This window comes from Petaurus breviceps, unplaced genomic scaffold (genome assembly GCF_028583685.1).
Source record: "Petaurus breviceps papuanus isolate PSGF00001 unplaced genomic scaffold, PetGlider_PUasm1.0 151, whole genome shotgun sequence".
Classification (NCBI taxonomy): Eukaryota; Metazoa; Chordata; class Mammalia; order Diprotodontia; family Petauridae; genus Petaurus; species Petaurus breviceps.
This window is the reverse complement of record NW_027185712.1, coordinates 2,658,294-2,674,398: the sequence shown is the minus strand read 5'-3', so window position 1 is coordinate 2,674,398 and position 16,105 is coordinate 2,658,294. Positions and strand designations below refer to the sequence as shown.

General features: G+C 38.4%; 1 protein-coding gene across 3 annotated transcripts in view; it reads left to right on the top strand.

The window, feature by feature from the left end:
- The window catches only part of SETBP1 (SET binding protein 1), a 514,417-nt gene that overhangs the window by 137,497 nt on the left and 360,815 nt on the right, over positions 1-16,105 (top strand). The window lies entirely within an intron of this gene.

The window sequence follows — 16,105 nt, the reverse complement described above, 5'->3', positions numbered from 1 at the left end:
ATAGATAGATAGATAGATAGATAGATAGATAGATAGATAGATAGATATGTATATGTCCATATATAAATTATTTATTTTCTAGAGGGACAAAATATCTGCTACCACTTTCCTTCCCTCCTGCTAGCTACCTACCCTTATTTATTCTCCCTTAATCCCTGCCCTCAAAAAACTAGCTACTTCATTGATGAATTTTTGGGATTAGTCTAAAGATAGTACTGAGGCTGGAAGGAAGCTCAAGTTGGAGACTTGAAACTTGGTTATTTGTCTTTTTGCTTGTTTATTGTTTTGTCTTTTAGTTTTTTTTTTGATGATACTAAAGTTGGATATGATAAGAAATTGAAATAAAATTTAAATAAGCCTCCAAAAAATGAAATATAAATCATAGAACGTTTGATCTGGAAGGGACCTTAGAAATAAATGACTTATTTATAATTTCCTCATTTTTTAGATGCTGAACTGAGGCCCAGTGACCACAAATGGTTGCAAAAGTGACATATCAAGGTGGTAGGAGACATTACTCTAGAATCTCAGTCTTCTGAGTTTATCCAGTATGTTGTCTCCTTCACCACTAGAAAGATGTTTTAGAACCTAGAGAGAAAGTAATTTTCCTCCCCCTCCCCTTTCCTGAATGAATTTCACCTTCTCTAGGCCTAGAATTATGGAGAAAGTGCTATATTTAGTCAGTGGTGTACCTGCAGTACATGGAATTTAATTGGCAAAGAGAAATTATTATTCAATTCCTAGGCATGTCAAGAAGGGGTGAGTCAGAGGCACTTTATAGCTCGTTAGCCATTTCCTGGGCTCCTATTGCTGCTGTTGCTAAGAAGAGCCTTTGCTAAGGTTGTTAGTCTGATGAGTTTATTGGCTAATGACCAAGTAAAGCTAAATGTGGAGAGGTGATTGGCAACCAAGATAGAGTGGGGAATTGAATAGCATTCATCTCCTTGGAATACCCCAGAAGTTCTTTAGGCTATACTTAAAACACTTGAAGGAAGGCAATGATTACCTCATGTTTAGTAGTGATGCCTATTTGTTTTATAATTTTTAAACTTACCTTGCTTTTAGTCATTCCAACAATGGAAAAAAAAACAGGACAAAAGAAAACAACACAATATGCTTAAGCAGAGATTAGGATGCAGGAGGGAAAACAAAGAACTAGAATAATCATTTATTTCTCTCCTTTCCTGATAAAATTTTTCCTGTCCTTTCCCATCCATCAAGCCAAGGCTTTGGGATTTTTAAAGAGGAAAAGTATAATCATAGACTCACGTTGAGTATTGGAGCCAGAAGGTACCTGGATTATTCATTCATTCATTCAGTAAATATTAAGTGCCTGCTATGTTTAAGGTACTGTAAATACCGAGGTCAAGAAAAGTCTCTGTGTGTAATGCATTCCTTCATTCAAGCATTTATTAATCTCTTACTGTGTTCTAGGTATTGCAGTAAATCTCAAAGCAAAACAACAGCCATAAGGAAGCTTATATTTTCTCAGGGATAGGAAGGGGGAAGTAAATATAGAATGTATACATAGTAATTTCAAGGAACTGAAGCGATTAGGTTAGGTCTTCTTTCTGCAGAGGGGAGTATCACCAGTTCCCTTAATTGATAAAGAGTGAAACTAAGGAACTCTCAGAGAACTTGAGTTGCCCAAAATATGAATTAGCAGTTGAGTCAGTACTGGAGAAGCCTGGGGTAGGTGACACAGTGAATAGAGCACTGAACCTGGAGTCAGGAAGACCTGAGTTCATATACTACCTAAATAGAAACATGACCTTGTGCAAGTTGATTAACTGCTCTGTGTCTCAGTTTCCTCATCTGTAAATGGGAATAATAATAGCACCTACCTCCTAGGGACCTTTTGAGGATAAAATGAGGTCATATCTATAGAGTGCTTTGCAAAACAAAGTGCTATCTAAATACTAATAGCTATTAATAATAATAATTATTATTATTATTCATCTTCTGAGACTCAGTCAAGGCTTTTTCCAGTGCACAAAAGGAGAGGAGAGAAAAAGTGAAAAAGCAAGAGGATCACTGTGGAATGGTTTATACCTGCTAGAATTAGGATGGTGGTGGTGGGTAGAATTTCAAACCACAAAATTAATAGATAAATACCTTTTTCTTCCAGCCCACCTCAAACAGTTGCTCTTAGGCAAGCAGAAACATGAGGCTTCTTGACAGGACTGGGTTGAGTAAGAAAAGACTGCAGATTTATTATTAAAGATTGGAAGTGGGAGTTGTGGGGACATGGAGACTTGTGGAGCCTAGGTGTAGCCAGAGGAAGTATATTTAAGTCTACTTTTCAGAATATTTAGGAACTGAGGAAAAGATTGCTCAGATCATGTTTACACCTAGTCCTCTGCCACATTTCTTCCTTCCATTCTCTGCCCCCCCCCCCAAGGGACAAAGGAGACCCTTTCTTCCCCTCTCCTGTCTGCTCCTTCTTGGATTTTGAAGTGGACCTTCACTATCAAGCTAAGTCTGACCCCTCTTGTAACATAAAGGCAAGCTGATAAGTACTGAATTAAATACAATAGCCTTGGTGTATAAATAGATGTCATGTCTTATCAGGAGGCATTACTGCTAATAACTTGGCACTGCTGTGCATGGCATCTAGTGAATTGTTCTTGGATGGTCTAATGATTTCATAGCTGTTTTCCCATTTGCCATTCTTGGGATACTCCTGCTTATTAAAGTGCTGCAAATTATGGAGAATGTGACTAGGATATCAGATGTGTCTCTTTAGCTGTTCAATGCCATCAATGCCCATCCTTATCGTTTTCCCCTTCACTCTCTTCTCTCTTACTTTATGAAATCACGGATTCTCATTTCTCTGCTCTGCATGCACTGCCCACCTAGTATATCTTTTTGCACACCAGGGACAGCAGTGAGCCTCCCCCATGGACCCAGTATATTCAGTTTAGTACAAAGATTTCTTCCTCACAGCTTGATTTCCTTTGACTGGCTGTGGAGTTCAGTGGAAGTGAAGTAGGAAGTAGCTTAGCTCCCTCCACTGAAGACTTCCTTTTGTTAAGATCTCGACATGCAAACTATACCATGGGTAGAAGGGGAACTAGTTTTGCCTCTCTAGTTCTCAGACTGCTATCAATTCTGGGACATCTGATACTAATTATTGGGCATCTTCGCTATCTTCATCTCCTGGTAAAAGCTGACTGGTAAAAGCCCAGGGAGTTATTTTCTGGTGGGAAATCATGACCGGTTTGTTCCCCAACTGTAAATACAGCAATGTTCCATTTATTTGACAACACTATTGAATGGAGTGTGTGACTTAAGTGAATTTCACAGGAAATTGAAGCTTATCCCTTTAAGTGACAAATAAAAAAGATTTTTACCTCCCAGAAAATCTTTCTAAAATAAGATACTTCTAAATAGAACCCATAAGAGTCTCATAACAATTTCAGTGGTAGAAGAGATCATAGAGATAATAGAGTTCAATCCCTGCCAATTCATTAACCCAGTATTCATTCAATGATTCATTCATTCATCAAACATTGATTAAGTGCCTACTGTATACAGAATACAGGTGGATGCAAGAGGCTTTCACAATTTGATTCCTTTAATCTTCAAGCTTATAAATGAGGATACCATTTATAAAATGGTTTATGAAATAGGTGATACAGGTATTATTAGTCTCATTGCATAGTTGAGGAAATTGACTCCCAGAGAGATGAAGTCCTTTTCCAAGATCACATAGCTAGCCATTGTCAGAGGCTGGGCACTGAATCCAAGTCTCTATGTATCTTGCCCTGAGTAGCATTCAAGGTACTGCTTTAACACCATTTCTGGGTAATTCGTAGGTATCCAGATCAACTCCATTTATTTTATTGTCCAAGGATACTATAAGTATACTTATACTATATAAGCAGTGTGGCAGAATTGATAGTGTTGGGCTTGGATTCATGAATACTTGGGTTCAAAGCATTCTTCTGTGACTACTAGTTGTGTAACTCTGGGTAATCTTGTTTAATTTCTCTGGTTTCTAGAGAGGGTCAACGCACTCTCTAGGCTTTTGTATCCGGGCTGAGAGAATCACGGATCCTTCCTTCACGGTAGCATTATTTATCTCCTTACCACATATAAGATATAAGGGATAATGAGTTGAGTAGGTACTTTACCACACTAAATAGTTCCCAGGTACTTAACCTTTTATTTTCTTTTATTTGTTCCCATTTCCCCCTTTTATTTCATCTGTTACTTTACTTCTTTTTTTTCTAAGTTAGAATTTCTCATCTTTGTTTTCAAAAAAACTAGCTTGCCAAATTTTGTATTCTCTCTCCCTCTCCTTCTTTCTGTCTCTTTCCCTCTCTCCCCCTCTGTGTGTGTGTGAAATAAGATTAAATAAGCTCTAAATGAGAACCTACACAGATTGCCAAAGAGTACAATACATGAGCTTTACTTGCCTATATAAATGGTAATGACTTCTCTCTTACTTCTCAACCCCTAGCAATCTGCCAGTCAGCACCTCGCCCTCATCATCTAAAACCATTCTTTCCAGGATAACCAAAGATCTCTTAATTACTAAATTCAGTGACTTTTTTTTTAACCCTCATCTTTCTTGATTTCTCTGTAACATTTGACAATATTTACCATCCCCTTCCCCAAACGCTTCCTTAATACTTTGGTTTTCATAAAACTTCTTTCTCTTGGTTCTCCTTTTATCTGACTGACTATCCCTTCTGAGTCTTCTTTACTTCTAATCATCCTTGTTCTGACCTGTAACCTTGAATGTCTTATAAACTGTACCTCGTGGTTCTCTTTCTGTATTTCTCTCTCTGTCTCTGTTTCTGTCTCTCTGTCTGTCTCTGTCTCTCTCTGTCTTTCTCTCTCTTTCTCTCTCTATCTGTCTGTCTTTCTTTTTATCTCTCCTTTCTGACCTTTGCTTCTAGTCCCTAGTGTCTTAAGGTCTGTAGTGCCTTTAAGCCCCAGCTTCATCAAGCATCATTTGTTAGTGCTTCCTCTCCTGCTGAAATGTCTTTGGACTTAACTTTCTATGTATTTTGTATTTACTTATCAGTGTATGTGTTATTTTCCTCCAGTAAGATATAGGTTCCTTGAGGTCGGGGATTGTGTCATTTTATGTTTTTTTAATTCCTGTTGGCTAGAATAGTTCTTATCATATGGTAGGTACTTGTTGAATTGAATTAAATTAAATTTTGTGAAATTTAGTCTGAATTCTTGGGCATGTTCAAGATCTTTTGAATTTCCTAATTAGTGACCTTTGGACACTTGAGGTAGAAATGAACCAGTTGAATTTCACAGAAATTTCTTATGAAAGATACTGTGTGCAGTGCAGTGGTCTAGGTGTTGGGGGATACACATATGAACACAGCTCTTGCCCTCAATGAGGTTAACTTTTTGGTAACCTAGTAAGAACTTACACAGCCATTATGGAAATATGAATTGTAAGAAAGTTTTTTTTTCCTATTATCATGCAGGAAAACCAGAGGCCCAACTTCAAAGAAACTATGTAAGCCTTCCAAACCTGATGTAGCTAAGTTAGCCTTGCATATTAATTAGTCATTTCTTTCCCCTTTGACTTTCTCCCAAGGTTTTTTTTGTGATGCTTCAAGTTGTCTTCCAAGAATTTCAGCTCTTGAACAGATTAATATGACTTCATATTTGCAAGTACACCCAAATTCTATTTACTGAATTGCTTCCCACATGATGAGAGACTCTGCCGAAGAATTAAGGAAATAGAGTGAAATGGAACCATAGAATTTTAGAGCTGGAATGTGCATTTGGGGTCATCTAGTTCCCCACCCTTTATTATATCCACAAGGAAAGTGAAGCCCAGAGTAGTTAAGTGATTTGATCACACAGCTCTTTAGTCACAGAGCTAGGAGAAAAACTCAGGTCTCTTCTTTCTATATACATAATTGTACATAATTACAAGTGTTTTGACACTTTAAGGCATGGAGACAAAAAAAGGGGTGATAGGTGAAGGGCATTAGGTAAAGATAGAAAATGAATGAAAATTATGTTGACAAAGGAGTTCCATTGGCTCCGGAAAAAAAATTAATTCTGGGTCCAGTACTATGCTGAGGGGATAGAAAGAAAGAACTCTTGTCATTGCCCTAGCCCTGAAGGTTTATGGCAAGAATTTATTCAGTACCTATTGCATGAAACAAAATAATTATTCAGATACAATGCTAGGTACTAAGGATGCAAGTACAAAAGTGAGACAGTCATGGTCCTCAAGGAGTTTCATTTTGAGATGCTTTCTTCATAAGAACCCTGTGAAGTAGGTAACAGAAATAGTATTCCCATTTTACAGATTAGGAAACTGAAGCTGAGATGGATTCAAACTGTTGTTACAGAGGTCATAGGTGGAAGCACAGGAATTAAGATTCAGGTCCCCTAAATTTAGCACCAGTTCTTTTTCTACTCTATATTCCATATTATTCATTCTAAGTCATTATCTCTGCTCTCAAGGAGTGGAACAGTTAGAGGACAATTAAGTGTCAAATAGTGTTGAACTAAATATAATTCCAGCAGGCGTTGAGAACATGGTCAGATTATTTCTTCCTGGGTTTAGAGTTGAGAGAGACCTCCGGGATGTAGTTCACCATTATTTTAGGGGTGAGGAAGCTTTGGTCTGGAGAGGTTTAGTGACTTCCCTAGACAGAGAAGTAGTAAGAAGCAGAGCTGGGATTTGAACCATGATATTTATTGTAGATTCTGTGATCATGTATACACTACAGCACAACACGCAAAACTATGGGCAGGAATAGGCTTCTTGGAGGGAGTAGGGCTTGAGCTAGCCCTTTAAAGATAGCTAAGTAATATGTAGAGGAAGGGAGAAGACATTCCAGGTGGGGAGAAAAGTCATAGCCTTAGAAATGAGCATGATGGTGGCATGAGGGGAACAAGCAGAACTACTTTCATGGTTCTAGAGTTCTAGTATCCCCCTCCACTTGGGGAGTTTCTGTTATCTTAGTTCATGGAGCAGGGAGCAGATGGAGAGAAATTCATTCATTTATTTTTTTTTTGGAGATTGGTATTTTTTTCATACATGAACTGGCTTTCCACCTGGCCAGCACACCTGTTTTTAAAGATTTGTCTGTCTCGATTACCTCGAAGGATGGTGCCCTTCTAATCCCATAGGGCAATGGGCTTGTGAAAGCAAGTGTGCTTTCTTTAGTTTCTTGGTCAAGAAGGTTTCCAAAGAAAACCTTTGGAAGAAAATCTGCACTTTGATACTCTTTATTGCTGAACCAACGTGTTTGTCAGGACTTTGGGTTGCTCTTTGGTGAGAGTCCTTCCCAAATCCTCCCCCCCCCCCTCTTTGGTAAGTGCTGCCAGCAGATGGCTGGACTGTGCCCTCTTCTGATTCTGATGGGTAATCATGTGCTCATGTTCCACTGCTAAGATAGTGGAAAAAACCCACCTCATGGTCAGTGTTATTGGGATGTTGCTGTTATTATTCTATGAAAAATTCACTTTCTTTTCTGAGCACGATATTCTCTCTTCCTATGGATATGCTCATGTATTTTATATATATGAAGATATACACACATATGTATATGTATGTGTGTGTATACATGGATCTCTCCCTTCCTCTGAACTTCTGTTGAGCTTATTGCTTGGATCACAGCATAAATTAGTATTTTTACTCTTGAATTATGGTGGCTAGGTGGCAGAGTGGATAAATTGCTGGGCATGGAATCAGGAAGACCTGAATTCAAATTCAACCTCAGATACTTAATAGCTATGTGGCCCTGAGCAAGTCACTTAACCCTGTTTCCCTCAGTTTCCTTATCTGTAAAATGAGCTGGAGAAGGAAATGACAAACCACTTTAGTATCTTTTCCAAGAAAACCAAAAAGAGGTCATGAAGAGTTGGACATGACTGAGAAGACTAAACAACAACTTACTCTTGAATTATTTCATGTATGAACCTGTGTTATCTCTTACATTGATGATTATAAGTATCTCAAGGATAAATCTCAAGGAAAATTATAAATTATTTATCCCAATCTCTAACCAAGTCCTGGGATCCTCTTTGCATTCCTCACAAAAATCTGTCCTATTTCTTCTTGAATAATTTAATTGATGAGATCACTAAGTTTCAGAAGATTCTATTTTATTAGACACCTCAGATATATAAATAGATCTTTTTAATATTAATCCCAAATCTGCATTACAGTGGGCCAAATCTGTTTTCTCCTTCAATAGGACAATTCTTCAACTATTTGAAGACAGGAATCACTGCCCTGCCCTCGCTGCAGATTAGACATTCCCAGTTTCATTCCAGTCTTGATTTTTTTTCATTTTTCCATTTCTCTTTTTCTTATCTTACTGTACCCCCAAAGAGTTTAAATTAGGACTCTGGAATTCCCTTGTTCATTTTTATTTTCTTGACTTGATCTACCAGTGATAGAATAAATAGTCCTGGCACTGCACCTTAAAAAACAGGTTACTGGCAGATCCTGTTGTGGGTTAATACTTAACCAGAGAAGCTCAGTAGGGGGGATCCTTTTCCTTGTCTAGATGTAAGGAGAGTGGTTCAAATTATTCTTTGTAATTTATAGTTTAATATATCTGTTTAACTGCATCCATGCTAACTTAGGTATGCTCTCTCTTTTTTTTCTCTGTATACACACTCATACACACATCATATATAATATTATCAACCCATAGACATTCACTTTATTATGTTATGTATTTCAGAGTTATATACTTTTTGCCCTATTTGATTTGTTTATATGTTTCAACTTATATGAGTTAACTCATATCCTATGATTTCATATCATCAGAAAATGTTATATCTGTAAAATGATCTCAATGACTTCCAGCCCCCTCATTTTAAATGAGGACACTGAGGTTAGGTGATTTGTCCAAAGTCACACAACTAGGACCATAGATTTAGAGAAAGAAAGGAATTAATCTAAATAATCACTTAATCTAACCCCTCTCCCCTCTACCTGCCCCACCTTCCTTCTCTCCCCTTCCCCCCCCCCAACCCTTTTTAGGTAGATAAGAAAATTTAGACCTAGGTTAAATAATTTCCCCAAGTTCACATAGGTAAATCCAGTCCTCTCCAAATCCAGAGTTATTTTTTTTTCTATATGGTGGAAGATTAAGGACTAAAATCCAGGTCTTCACATTCCCACTTATAGTTCTTTCTGCACCACTCTGTCTCCCACTAAATAGTTTTCAAACATCCTCTAAAAAAAAGCGAACATAACAATATCCATTTTACAGTAACATTCAAAGCAAATACTTAGACTCCAGGTGTCTTCCCATGGCTGTCTTACTGAAATTGGTACCTGTTAGAACTTGCTCCTTTCCTTTGAAGGGAAAGTTCTATCACACCCCCATGCTTTCTTACCCGTGTTAATAATCTTGAGCCTTCCAGTAAGCTTGAGTAACAACATCTGGACCAGGATTTATTCTGGGGGACTCTGAATGTCACCACAAACCTTTGTCTGATTTGGAGTCCTAATTTTAAAAAACAACAACAATAAACCAGAACACTGCCCTTCCCCCAAACAAAACAAAACAAAATGAGGCTTTGCTTTGCCCTTAGACTGATGGAAATCATAGTGGCTGAGAAGGGGATGTGGTCCCTGAAGTATGCAGAATAGTTAGGGAATTAATCCTCATGAAACCAGGAACTTATTTGATTGAGAATGAACCATATACTCACTCCACATTTTCCCCTTACACTGAATGTTATTGTAAAAATTCCTTTCCCCTGTAATTACCACTAGAATATCCTTGCCCTCACTCACCTACTCAAATCCTATCCATCTTTCAAGGCTCATTTTCAGGGCTCTTTTAAGGCTGACTAACCCCATGAAGCTTTATCTGGCTATTCTATCCTACCAACATCTCTCCTGGATTCACAGAAAATTTTTGCATTTCATTGCAATCTATCTTATGATGTCTCTGGAATAATAAGATTTCAGTTATATATAGTACCTTAAAATTTTCAAAACACAGTCTTCACAGTAACTCTATGAGGTAAGGAGTGCAAGTTTTATTATCCCCATTTTTATAAGATCTGGAAATGGATTCCAGAGAGGTTAAATGTCTTGTCACTGAAATATCATTAAAAAGATATAATTTCTCATGTAGTTAGTAAAGGGCTCCTGACCCTAAAGTTCAGCACATTATCCTTGATGCTACATTGCCCTTGGGTTTTAGTTTTTGAATTTGTATTGGTCAGTCTACTCAGGTGGCCCCCCATTGCCTCCACAATCAAACAAAAAAAAAATCTTCTGTTTGTCATTCAGAGCCCTTCATAATCCAGCCCCTTCCCCTCCTCCCACCTCTCTAGTTTTCTTGCACTTTTATTTACATCCTGTTTGATCCAGTGACCACCAGCTTCCTTGCTGTTCTTTTGGCTCTTGGGTATTTTTTCTGGCTTTTTCCTGAGGAATGGTTTTACTCCTCATCTCAGTCTTGAGGTTTCCTGGCTTTCTTCAAGTCCCAAATAAATATCCCATTTTCTAAAGGAAACCTTTCTCAATTCCTCTAAATTCTAGTGCCTTCTCTCCTTTAATGAACTCCTGCTTTTCTTGTATTTAGCCTCTTTGTACATATGTGTCTGCTTGTTGTGTCCCCTGTTAGATTATGAGCTCTCTGAGGGCAGGGACTGTCTTTTGCCTCTTTTTATATTCCAATTGCTTAGCACCATTTGGCACATAGTAGGCACTTAATAAATGTTTATTGACTGAATGACTAGATCTATATCCTGCTATTAATACCCATGAAGTGCTTTTCTAAAAAAAAATCTGTAGAAAGAAAGGCTTTTAGCACTTTGAGTAGATTCTCCGTGGAGCATCTGAGAGAGAACAGGGACAAGGACTTTTCAGGATGACATAAGTATGTGTTGCTACCTATGTGGATAGATGACATACCTGTATTGATAAGACTTGGATACAATGAAGAGGGAGAGTACTGTTCTCTTAGTTGTTGCTTGTCCCAGTTGACTTCCAAGGGTCATTTAATTCAAAGACCAGTGGTATATATCTTTGAATTTCCATTGTAAGAAACAGAGCCCTGAGCTTGTAGTGTGGGCCTATAGAAGCCTATGTATGTAGGTATGTGTGCACATACACATATATAATATATGTTAATTTAGTAAATTAATGAGTGCTGATAAGAATTATAAAGCATTAGAATTGAAAAAGAATCTTAGAGATCCTGTAGTCTAACCCTCTCATTTTATAAACGAGGAAACTGAGTGTAGAGACGGCAAGTGACTTACCATAGGTCATATCACTAAAGAGTAGTAGACCCAACACTAGAAACAGTTCTCTTGACTCCTAGTACTGTGACCTCTCTGCTGTGCCTTTCAGTAATATGAAAGTTGCTCTCTCAGGTCTCTTTATTTTAGATTTCCAAAGACCAAGAACAGCCACATACTTTTAGGGGCATTTAAGGAGAAAAAGAAAAAAGAAAACCTTCCAAATAAAATACCACCTCTTTAAGAAAAAGGAACAAATCTTTCTATTCATGCAGATGCCTTTAAGTTCTGGAGAGGGCTGTTTATAAAGTAGTTCATATTGTTAGAGCCCAAGGGATATCTTGCAATGAGTCCAAATTTAGCCTTCTATCATGTGAGTTTTAACTACTGATATTCATGAATCTAAGGAGTACCTGTCATGCTTTAGAGGTTATAGCTCTGGTGCCATTTCCTCTTCTGAGCATTCTAAGTCCCTCTCCCTAAGGTTAAAAGGAATCCTTATCTGCCATCTCAGAGCCCTAAGACCTTTAGAAACATGACTTGAAGACAAAAGTGTCACTTGTCCAAGGTCGCACTAAAGTTAATTTCTAAGTTGCTTCTGGGTCTAAATCCTATGATATAAGCTTTTTTACACATTCATTGGATTTAGCAAAGTGTTCTGCATCTAGTAGGTGCTTACAGAGTTGAATAGAGTTATTACTTGCCATTAATTCTAATCCTAGATGATAGGATTATAGATCTAGATCTGAAAGGGACCTAAGGAACCAACTAACGCCTCAGGCTTGACAGTGATCCACAGGGTAATCATTTCATTTCCATTTATCTGTACTCATTTCCATCCCTTTCATTTATGGGACACCTTGTCCCTTGTTCAGCTAAGAATTTATAAACACCAGAGACCTTACTTTCAGATACAGTCACTGGATATTATGTTGGGAGTCTTGTAGCTGTTTTAGGGGAATCTCTGTGGCCCCATTTTATATGATATTTATAGAATTCAGGTCCTAAATTTCATTGAATTATAATTCCCACTGTTGCAGCACAGTAAAGTCATGCTGTGAAAATTATTTCCTTTTGATGTTTGTCAGAGTTTCATGGGTTGCCATGCCACGCTCTGTGACATGCAGTATGGGTGGATGAGTTGGGATTAGAGCTGAACAAGAAAAGAAGAGAAGACTGGATTGCCTTTGCAAAATGGCAAATCTCCTTTAATGACCCCAAGCTTCCAGAAAATCCACAACCTTTTAAAAAAAAATTCCAGCTTTTTACTGGTATTGTTATATGCCAGTGAAGTGTGGTATAAATGTAGTAATAACTGAAAAATAGAAATGAATATTGCTCATAAGGGAGTAGAAAGGCTAATAGTGGGTGTGAGTAGACTTCAACACCAGAGACTGTTGAAGAACCAGCAGGAACAGGAGTAATAGATGTCATGAAGGAAATGGATAATTGAAGGAGAAGAGTGGCAAGGCCAAAAGAGTAAAGGTAGACAAAGTATCTACCAATGAAGTACTACCTTTTCCATGCCAGGAGAAAACTGAAAAAGCCATCAGCACATTGGGTAGACCTACTGTGGTAAATTTATAGGAGAACCAGGGCAAGAGACACAGAGTAGGTACCAATGAATGGTTTGCATTATTGGAGGGAATTTTCCAGTAAAGGTCACAGATGCATTTGAATATTTGATTTGGAGCAAGTTACTGTTGTGGCTTCTTTTGAGTTTCTCTTACTAGTATTTTGAGTTGCTGAAAAACAGCACTGAAAATAATATTTTTAAGGTCAATTTTACATTTCTTATCTCATTTAGACCCTGTAATCACCCAGACTGAAGGCAGAACAGTTATTATTACCCCCATTTAGTAGATGAGGAAGTGGGGGTCCAGAGAGATTAAAATGCTTGCCCAGGGTCACACAGCAAGTTAATGTAGACATAGAAGAACTAGAACTTCTAGAGTATCTGAACCCTGGATTTTTTCTGTTGCATCTCTGAAAAATATATCCGAAAATCCTCTACTCTCTTTTATATATTCCAGAAACACACACAAATACACATATACACAACTGTTGTGTCGACTGATCCATCACCAACATGACGCTCTTCTAAAATACACAGGATCTTTCTCTTATTACTCAGAAATGCAGGACTGTGAATTTAATTGAGTGCTGGCATTGGAGTCAAGAAAGACATGGATAAGAATCCTGCCTCTGACACTGACTATTGATATGACTATGGACAAGTCATGTCACTTCCCTGAGCCTTAGTTTCCTCATATGTCAAACAAGAATCATAATTCCTATAATACTTAGCTTACATGGTTGTATGGCTCAAAATGAGATAATAGGTGTGCTAGATAAATACCAACCAGATGAATGGAGTTGAGCATTACGTCTTCTAACTGAGAGCAGCTAGCTATAGCTTCAATCATTTCAGGAGTCGGTAGGGTCGGAGATAGTATTCTTGATGCACAGTTGTATTCCTTCCTTTCCTCAGCTAGCATCCCTTCCTGGGTCAAGATACATGTTTAAGTATGTGGCTGGATCTCTGCTTGAGTGTTTCTTGGTGCAGAGATATATTAATTTCCCGAAGTTTTTATCAGGTTCTCTTCCAACCTGATTTGGATTGTTCAATTTAATCAGCAGGATTTATTAAGTACCTACTAAATACAAGGTACTGTACAAAGCTCATATAATGATGATTAAAACCTAGATCCTGCCTTAGCAGAAGTTATGGGATGGTAATGTTGGGGAGAGGGAGAGGCAGGTCATGACACATGCACAAATATTCTACAGATATATTTCATCAATATTTTCTTTTTTCAAGCTTAATATTGGTCTCCTTATTGACCCTGCAACTAATAAAGGAAGAGGTGATGATGTTGGGGGTGGGGAGAGAACCTAATTTAACAGATGATCTTCTATACAACCTTTGTTGCGCATGCTACATTTATGTAGACTCTAAGCCATTTTCCACGCCATAGCTGCTGTTAACCTTTCCTACGTGTCTATAAAGTCATTAATGTAGTATATATAGGGGACACCATCTGTCCACTGGAAATGATCTGTTTTATATGGGGCATGTGCTCATGTCGTCACCTCTTGTTTTATTCCTGGTGAAACAGACAACCAGGCAAAAATTTGCTCCAGGCAAATTTTGTGCCCCAGAGATAACCTGAGTACAATGTGCCTTACTACTTTAGCTAGTTGCAGACCTTTCTTCACTCTTGACTGTCCATGGTCTGGGTTTCTGCACGCTCTAAGAACTTTCTGTCCAAAATTATAGCTCTGAAGAGTCCCTCTAGCATTGCTTTCTTTAAGGGAGTAAGGTCTCTGTGGCAATTTCCTTAATCACTTTTCCCTAGTAGTGATTAATAAAACAGACCCACCACTTTGTGGAGAGCCTAACTTCTTTTGTTTTCCTTCATACTCATCTAGAATTATAGACTTGCCGGAGAATCATTTAGAATCTGGTCACAGGGTGCTTGGTGAGGAGGCCAGTTCCCCTCAAAAGACTTTGTCCTGGTGGCTTTTATACTATTGAGAATTAACCCATGTTTGCCAAATGAAAGTCCTAGCAACACAAGTTTTACAAAACATTCAGTCACCTTCCCTAAGTAGAACAAGAATTTGTATGGTTGAAAGGGTCCCTCCCAGGATTATTCCCTGTGTACTACTATGGGATCTGAACTTATCTCGGTTTTCCCAAGCGGAATGACTTCTCCCCCTCATCTCAGGTCCTATAGGCCACAGGGCTTTTCCTTTTTTTTATTCCTGTAGTACTTACCATATTGCCACTATCATCTGCCATCCAGCAGTGATGTAACAAACAGAACCCTTGATTTGTGTCTAGAAATCTTAAGATAAGTTCCCAGTTGGTATTGGTGTAACTTTGGAAAGGCCACTTCAACTCTGCATATGTCAGTTTCCCCATATGTAAAACAAGGATGTTGGAAGGGGTGGGGAACTGCATCCTTGAGGCCACACATGGCCCTCTAGGTCCTCAAGTATAGCCCTTTGACTGAATCCAAACTTCACAGAACAAATCCTCAGAATAAAAGGATAAACTTAATACTAATAATATTTAACACTAATAATAAAAGTAAAACTTGGACTCAGTCAAAAGGCCACACCCAAGGACCTAGAAGGCCACATGTGGCCTTGAGGTCAAAAGTTCCCCACACCTGGGATGATCTCTAAGGCCCCTTTAATAAGGTTTCAAAAAGTCCTTAAGAGCATCCTCTCTCTTACACCTCAGAAGTAATCCAGGAGTGTCTGGCTCTGACTCTGCAGGCAGGGGAAGAGGAGGCCCCAGTGTCAGGGGTACAGCCCGATCTTCCCTTCTCCCATGGTATGACAGAATGTTCTCTGGAGTTGATCTGAAGACCAGGAGATAAGGCGAGTTTTAAGGAGAGAACATACCATAAACGGTAAGGGACAATATTTGCTTGGGATGGGACTTATGCCCTCAGGAGTTAGGACAGAGGGGCATGATGTTCTGAAAATGCCACTGAGTTATATACAGCAGGTCATTAAAATATGTTAACAATTGTATCAGCTCTGTTCAAAACTCAGCTCTTTTGTATATAAACATGGTGAAGTTCTGTAAGCCGCGTGTGTCCAGGCCCTTGACATAGCTGAAAGGGGAGGGTATATAGCTGTTCAAGAGTATGCAACAGCAGCATCTCCCCTAATGGCTTTCTATTGACTTTAGTTACATCAGGAGCTAAATATAACCGTTCAGTAACAGACTCAGGATTGCATCTAATAACCAGGACGGAATGTGCTCTTCATATGGGAAGATTTCTTAGGTTGTTCCTCCACAGATGCTCCTTTGACATTGATGCTGCCCCTTGTCCTCTCTCTCTCTCTCTCTCTCTCTCTCTCTCTCTCTCTC